Source organism: Artemia franciscana, unplaced genomic scaffold (genome assembly GCF_032884065.1).
Source record: "Artemia franciscana unplaced genomic scaffold, ASM3288406v1 Scaffold_1368, whole genome shotgun sequence".
In the NCBI taxonomy this organism is placed as follows: domain Eukaryota; kingdom Metazoa; phylum Arthropoda; class Branchiopoda; order Anostraca; family Artemiidae; genus Artemia; species Artemia franciscana.
This window is the reverse complement of record NW_027062804.1, coordinates 9,590-18,215: the sequence shown is the minus strand read 5'-3', so window position 1 is coordinate 18,215 and position 8,626 is coordinate 9,590. Positions and strand designations below refer to the sequence as shown.

Sequence of the window (8,626 nt, the reverse complement as noted above, 5' to 3'; positions counted from 1 at the left end):
AGTATTCTTTTTTGAATTGTTTGTAATGGGTGTTATGTATTTTTGTGTATAGTAATTATTCTTTTCCTGTTTTTCTCTCGATTTGTACTCCATCGTTTTCACTTTGTGTGCTAATGTGATGCAACGGCAAGTTAAGTAACAAGTAAAGTTTGTGCTCCAACTGAAGAAAGGTATACAGGATAACATATTTTCGAACACAGTCCGCTCTTGGAGGTACATACATGTTGAATTTCAGGGTGTAATTCTCATTAAAATTGAATCCCTTTTGGAGTTTTCCCTTTTTTCTAAAATTATGTAAACATTCCTATGCTAATAGTCGAAGATAGGTAACTTAAAATCAATAAATGATAATACAAAATAGGTCCTTTTTATATAAATATTTAAATTATACATTCGTTTATAGAGTTTAAGTTTCTATTGACAGTAGCCACTCTTTACTTACCATTCATTGCCATGAACGATAACCACTCCTAATTGAACCATCCATCTGAATGAGTAAATTTTCATTTAACTGACAGAAGTTATCCAGAACGTTTTCTTTATCATTATATTTATATTTAGACCATTGATAAATGACCTTGGATCTGTCAACTTACAATATTAAGAAATCTAACCATTATTCTTTTTTATTTCTCAGAATCTGTTTCTTTTTTATGCAACTTAGGATGAAGCAACCATGGTATCTATCATAAGAAACTCATTTGGAGTTTGCTTAATAGTTAGCGTCCTTGTATTATGCCATAATCTATAATTAGTCTACAAATATACGAAATTTACACCCTTAGTAGTGGGGAATTTTTTTTAGATTAAACAAAAAACGAAAAAAAGAGAAAAAACTGAGGCTAATGAACAGTTTGAAAAAAAAACGGTCTGGCCAAAGGAATGAAATGTTCAATTTTCATCAGCCAACCTTAAATACTAAACGGTTTCCAAATTTCTTATTTTACTAGCAATCTCCACGGAAATCACTCAAAAACTTGTACACCCTTGTGAAAAGTATGTTCTTTAGTATGGTCCATCAGGCAAGCCAATCCCCAAGGGGAAAATGTTTTTTCATGTGTATTCTAAAACAACTTCTCTCGCCATCATTTTAGTGGAGGAAAGATATGGGAAAAAAAGGGTCAAACCTTGGGGAAATTACGACATATTTTTTTTTATAAACCCCAATATGTTCAGAAAAAATCAGCTTCATTACAAAAAAAAATCACTCGAATCCTATTGCAGAAGTGTCTCAAATTTGCCTTGAATGAGGGAGAAAATCGAATTTTTGTGACTATAAATATTTTGGAGTTTAAATAGTCGTTTCCTATAAAATCAAGCATGTTGACTCCAAATCCGAATTCAGGTTCACATTTTTCAGTACCCTTAAGCCCATTTCCATCCTAAAATGACGGGGAGGGGGTTAAAACTCGAAATTACAACGTTGTCGTATTTTATGATTGTTTCCTATGAAGTGAATTGTGGCAAATAAAAAAAAAATTAAAGATAAAAACTTGATTTTACGTTGTCAATTACTACATCTTACATAAAACTGTTGTGAAAATCGCCCTATATGAACTAGTAATTTTAATAATTTTTGGTCAATCCATCATTTCCTATCAAGCTAGGAATGGTGCCTTAAAATATGAGTCTCGAAGAGTTTAATTTCAAACCAGTATTCCAGAAGCACTCACCCCTCTAATTTGCGGTTTCCATTCCTTAGTGCCTTTCTTTGGCTGACCTAATCAGTTGAGCCATCTACCATAGTCCTTGCTAAATGACTGGGTTCAGGGCTATATAAAAGGTTTGTACCGTTTTATTTACTTTCAAAAAGAAAGAAAAAAGAACAATGCTAGCAAGCTGGAAAAATTCTAGTCATTACTATTGACCAACCACTTTACTGGAAGGCAAAGTGTTTCATTGTTGCAGAGCCTGCTGTAAGTGCTTTGAGAAATGTCATTGTTGTCCTAAATAAATTTGACACACACAAGAGTTTCCTAGGAGCCATTGCCTTCCTTATGACTGAATCAGGACTTTTGGAAACCATAAGTCAAGCATACACGCCTAACACTGGGCGAGGTATGTTACAAGGCTAAGGTGTCTCTCCTTTTGTGCGAGGCCATGGTCTGTTGGAGGTAGCACTTTAGTTTTTGTTTTTATTTTTGTTCACTGCTCTATTGAAATTAAAACCCGTTTTTTCTTCCTTAAATTTTATATCTACCTGTATAATATTTTTAAATAATCTATAAAATATTTAAATATATATAATTTGCACTCATTTGTCTTACCATTTTTTTTTTCTCATGATGAGCCACAACAAACGACAACGCTCTCCTGAAAAAAGAAATAAAACAATTGTGAGCTACTTGTCACAAGGCATGGTTCATTGATGGAGTCAGAGAGTACATATGGGGTGGCGGAAAAGCACCCATACAGAAGAAAATGTTGACAGCAGTCAACAATAAGAGCTGGACAACTGACTGATTGCATAGCCATTAAAAATAAATGGTAGGCATAACTTGACTAGTTTCAAATACATGGCATGAACTAGAAATTTAACTACAGTAGAAACCAAAAGAAGAGAAAGAGAGACAAAGACAATCCTAGCATTGGCGAACTTGGATCAGCTTTTATGGTGATTATAAATATCAAACACATACATCAAAAGAATTGACCTTTATGTTTTATCAATTCAAAGTTACACACCAAAAACACAAGCATAAGAAAACTTGCCGGTATTTTGAAAAGGGTGTGGGGAATGTCAACCCAAAAGATCCAGATGAAAATTATACCATCAAATTCAGCAAGTAAAAGAACCCTATTGTAGAGGTTTCAAGCCCCTATTTACAAAAGGGATTTTTTTTTTTGTAGGATGACCATTGATGTGTTTTTCATTTGCTTTTCACCTGTATACCAAGCCAATGGTCTTAAGAGTGTCGGGAGAACGCTCATTATAAAGGAAAGTGAGGGTTATAGTGCATTTTTAAATTAAAGACTGTGCCTCAGTGAAGAGACGCTTCTGCCATTTTTGTAATGCAAAATGACATTTTTGGCAAAAAGGGTGTCAAAAAGCCATTGAATGAAAAGTCTGATATAACCTGCAAATTTAAGATTAACAAGAAAAACAACTATGTATTAAACTGTCTAGTTTTAGATACAGGAATACTGTGTAATGATGCATTTGTTCCTAAATATGCACTTAGGCCACACAGAATAAAAGGTTAATATAGACATTTACCTACCAAAAACTATATTTTTACAGAAGTTTAAACAGGAATATCTCTAATTTTTCTGTTTCTATACATTGTTCAATGTTTTATTGTTTCCAGGAGATGTTGCTCCCTGGCACTCCTGGTCCATGGTGAGCATCACTATAAAAGATCTGTTCTAAGAGCTTGCCTTGACAAACCATGGAATGATATAGCTAATTTTTGATATTTCAGAACCCCTTGCTAATAAATGTTCAGAGGGAGCAATTCTCAGATCAAAATGGATCTTAATTTGCTTCAAAGTGCAAATTAAGGGAATATGAATATTAGACATAAAAAATAGGGGCTAAAGTAGGGAGTAGTAGTCTCTTTCATATTTTAAAAGCCTTGGATCAAACAGCACGTCATAACAAAGTGCAAGTAAGAAACAACCCTTGTCAGTAGAAACTGAAATTCTAAAAAGCAAAGTTTTGGTTATAATATAAGATATAACAAAATCTATCATGTATGCTCCTTCTAAATCTGAAACATGCTTTAATTTTAAATTTGCTCATTAGTAATATTAGCACAGGAAAAGTTTACATAGTTTCAGAAACAGGAGCTAAACTACATAAAAGAGGCAAAACTTTGAAGGAAATTATGTGATGGAATTCAACATTTATGGAAGTCCTAAAGCCACTAGCTACACAATATGAATATTTTCATTTTCCTTAAGAAATGAATCAGTATTCAGAAGATTACAGATTTAACATCTGATCCCCCTTCATTAGTAGGATTAGCCACAGTATTAAAAGGATTAAAAAATAATGAGGCTCCAGGTGCTGATAGTGTGGTAAATGAGTTTCTTAAATATGGTGGCTCTGAGGTGAGAAGTAAGTTACTGAAGATTGTGAAGTTAATTTTTGAAAAATGGGGAAGTACCTAACAATCTTAGGAAAACCTTAATTAAGCAACTTTTTAAGAAAGGTGATAAGAGTGAGTGTCATAATTATCAAAGAATTAATCTAGTCTCTGTAGGTAGCAAATTACTTAGTAATATATTTTTTAGACTGAGAGATGCTGAAGACTAAGTTTTAAGAGAAGAACAGTGCAGTTTTAGAAAAGGTAGAGGATATGTTGACCAATTTTTCACCCTTAGGCTAATAATTGAGAAGTGGCTGAGTTGTCAAACACTTTGGTTCTCAGTTTAATATATTATGATCTAGCATTCATTTCTATGGATAGAAGAGCTTTAGCAAAGGTCTTATTTTAGTGTGGTATCAAGACAAATACATTAAAATGCTTAGAGCTATGTACAAGAATAACTCTGCTGCGGTTAAGGTAGGAAATGAGGTTAGCAACTGGTTTTGTATCAAATCAGGAGTTATCCAGGGTTGTGTTCTATCCCCCTTTACATACATCATTTTGATGGACTTTGTCTTAAGGAGCACAGGAAAGGCAATGGGAGACAACGGACTCAAACAAGGAAGAAAAACTCTGATGGTATTAGGTTATGGTGATAATTTAAGCATCCTTGATGAAACTATGAGCAAAAAAAATTATTTTTTAGAGGTTTTGCAAATTTGGGGAGCTAGAATATGTTTGAAAATTAATGTTAAGAAGACAAAATCGTGAAGGTTAGGAATAAGTGAAGATGAAAAGGTGATATTGGGTAACAAAAAGATTGATCAGGTGGGCAGCTTCACTTACCTTGGTAGTGAAAAATGTTATTTGGTAGTGAGGTATGAGCAGCAAAGATGTTAAAACTACAATAGCCAAGGCTCAGGGTGTTTTTTCACAGATGAAAAAAAAGTTTGGAAGAATAGGAAGATAAGTGTAATCTCAAAATTTTGATCCTTTGACTTTGGGGTAAAAATGAGCGTGGAAGGGGCCAAGTGCCCTCCAATCTTTTGGTCACTTAAACTCTTAATTTGCATTATAATGAGCCCTCTCACAAAATTTTAGGGCCACTGGGTTGATATGATCACCCCTGGAAAAAAAAAACAACAACTAATAAACACCCACCTATGATTTGTCTTCTGGCAAAAAATATGAGTTTCCACATTTTTGTAGATAGGAGATTGAAACTTCTACAGTAGGGTTCTCTGATACACTGAATTCAAATGGCGTGATTTTTGTCAACATTTTATGACTTTTAGGGGGTGTTTCTCCCTATTTCCCAAAATAGGGCAAATTTTCTCAGGATTGTATCTTTTGATTGGTAAAACTAAACTGGATGAAACTTTTATATTTAAAATCAGGATAAAGATCTAATTCTTTTGATATATCTAGAAGTATCAAAATCTGATAGACTAAAATAGAATAAATAAGATTTAAGAGATGAAATTAGTCATCACGTTGTTTTGATATTAAATTTAGAAAAAAGTTTCAAGTGAAGGTAAGGAGCAACATTAAAATTTAAAACAAACAGAAACTATTATGTAAATGAGAGGGTTCACACCCTTGTCAATACCTTGCTCTTTACACTAGAGTTTGAATTTGTTTCAATTCTTTAAGAATGACCCTTGAGCCACAAAGACCGTTTAATTAGAATAAATAACTCTTTTGAAGGTACTTAAAAAAAACTAAAAAAAATCAGTAGCTCAAATTGGTGTCTTAAGTATTATATTTTGTGATATTTCATTAGAATTAGTAAAAGAAACAGATTCTACTTAGATGAAGAATAACATAGGCGTATAACAGAGAAGTAGCCTACCATATACATAATTTATATATATATATATATATATATATATATATATATATATATATATATATATATATATATATATATATATATATATATAAATATATATATGGTACCTGTTGGTTATAGTGCCTAATGTTATTCTTCATCTAAGTAAATTATTTCTAAGTAATATTTCTAATGAAATCACCAAATAAAATACAAATATAATACTTAAGAAACAAATTTAGGCTACAGATTTGCACATTAGGGGTGGGCAGGGGAAAGTATAGCAGGTCTGCATGCAAAATGTATTAGGTACAATTATCTCACAAACTACAGACATGAATTTCTTTAGACCAACTCTAAAGACAAAATAAAAATGATAAATTCACTTAAGGGATTTACCAGTGTATGGTAGGGCAGACTAACCAATCAGAAAATGGAACCACAAACTAAATTTAAATTATTCATAAATTAAGAATCAATGGGTTAGGATTCAGGTAGCCAGTGCAATGAATCTTACAGAATATTAATACATAGCCAAATTATTTTCTCTTGAAAATTAATCCACACTTTGGAGCAATAAGGTCCAATGAATCTGTGTTGCTCCATGAGAAAAGGAAATATAAGAGCAAAAAAGAAAATTAATTGGATGATGAGAGGAATGGACCCAATAGTCAAAAGATTACTATAATCTGTTGTAACATCCCTACTTTACTATCACATGGTTGTTACTTTCTTTTTTCTTCACTTAGGCACAAGTCTTCAAGATCTGCTTCAATTTTCAATTAAGACAGGGTTACATAATAAGCTGACAAGGGTGCATCCAGAATTTTTTTTTCTCTTTTTTTTAGGAGGGGGGGGGACAAAATAAAGACATGAAAAAGTTGTTTACATGTATTTTGTCTATGTTTTTACATGACAAGACAAGGATTCTGGGGGGGGGACAAACCCAGTACCTCCTCCCTGATTACAACCTTGTACAAAGAACCTTCAAGTTGAAGCTATTTTCAGTTATAAAAATTTTAAGACTAATAATTGGTTAACAATTTCATGTTAACATATGAGACATAAATATCAAAATCAATGACACTAGGGCCCTCTAGAGGGAGGAGTGGAGGGGGGTAGTTTAAAATACCTTCCCATGACATGCTTTAGACTGTAGACCCATTCCAGAAAATTTCATTTTCCTACCCTAAACCCTTTCTGAAATAGCAAGAAGTCAATTAACTAGAATTTTACTGTTTCATTTTCCTAACCTAACCTCTTTCTGAGATAGCAGGAAGTCACTAAACTAGACTTTTACCTTAATGCTTATTGCACCTTAAAAATGAATCTATAATAAAACAATAAGTTTGAAAGTTTGATGGCAATGATTTGACCCATTTAAGGCCCAAAAATTTATTATTTTCAAAGATCTATAAAGAACTTAAAACAAAATGTAAACCTAAACAGCAGTATGAGTAAATAACAAAAAAGCATAAAGTTGTATACTCTCTTTATTTTAAGGTAAGAAATATAGACTATCCCATATTTACCACAAATCCTTCTGTTTTACCTGAGGAAGAATAATGAATTTGGATTCAAGGCCCAATGCAGAGAATATATTTGCACACCAATGCAGTAGAGTAGGCTATGACCTCTGTTATTAGAGTCCTATAGGCTAAATATAAACACCAAGGACCTACAGCTTTTGTTAGCCTAGTTTTCCATTAGAACAAGTCGACTATACATCTATAGAAGGTACAAAGAGCTTTATAATCACAAGATTTTTTTGCCAGCCAAAAGGCTGGCTGAAAAGGCAGCCCAAGATGTCCGAAAGATTTGATCATGATGGTGATAAAGGGATTATCCGACCAGCGTTGCAACGTTTTCTGTCTATGAAAATGTTCCCTGATTATCGTAAATGTCACACTTAAGCAATGTTTAATTGATGTATCGGCTTGTTTTTAATTGGTAGATAGTGGTAATAAGACGTGGCTTCTTGACTTAAATAGTAAGAATTGTCAATTCATTTACACTAATTAGCAAAAGAAGAATTAGCACAAGTTCTAGATACATAATTGACTAGAGTGTCTAGAGTGTATAGATATTCAAAGCTTACTTATCTATACACTCTCAACTGGCTTTTACCCAAGTAATCGTTTATTGTCGTTTGAATAGAATACCACTTTAAAAAAATTGAAAATAGTTATTAAAAAAAGAAAGAAAGTGGAACGTATTGAAAGTCTAAGTAAAACAAGCCAAATTTCCAAATTATTTACTAACCGTAGTAAGACGTTCAAAAATCTTGAGAGTAGCCAGGGTGTCAATTTATGCAAATGAAAGGGGGGGGGGGGTAAAATTTATTATCAAAAACCTAGCTGGGGCAAATTTCATTATCTAAAATATAGGGAAGGGGACAACTGTGCTTTACCCTTTTCTCACAGAGCTGAAAATATTTTGTGGATAAAACCACTTTATCAAGCTACCAAACTTTGACAACAAAGACAGATCACGAAAAATAATTTAAAGTAGAAAAAAAATAGTTTGAAGTGGAGAAACTTTCCAACCATATATACAGCTAAAAATAGAAACATATCACTAACATTTGTATTAATCTGCTTTATTTGGTTTAGTCAATTTGGTAGATTGTAACTACGATTCACAAGGAAAAAAAAACAAGGTCAGTTTCACCTTTCTTTACTATTTTCGAGCAAATATTCAAGACTAATGCTTATTTAAATATATTTGAGCATCATTAGGGTTTACTTACCACCAAATAGAAATT

General features: G+C 32.6%; 1 long non-coding RNA gene across 1 annotated transcript; it reads right to left on the bottom strand.

Moving 5' to 3' along the window:
• Positions 1-1,779: 1,779 nt before the first annotated feature.
• On the bottom strand, positions 1,780-7,676 carry LOC136042489 (uncharacterized). The gene is made up of 2 exons (XR_010621331.1): positions 7,415-7,676; positions 1,780-2,313 (listed from the first exon to the last, which is right to left on the bottom strand). It is a non-coding gene; the product is annotated as an uncharacterized LOC136042489 (long non-coding RNA).
• Positions 7,677-8,626: the final 950 nt, after the last annotated feature.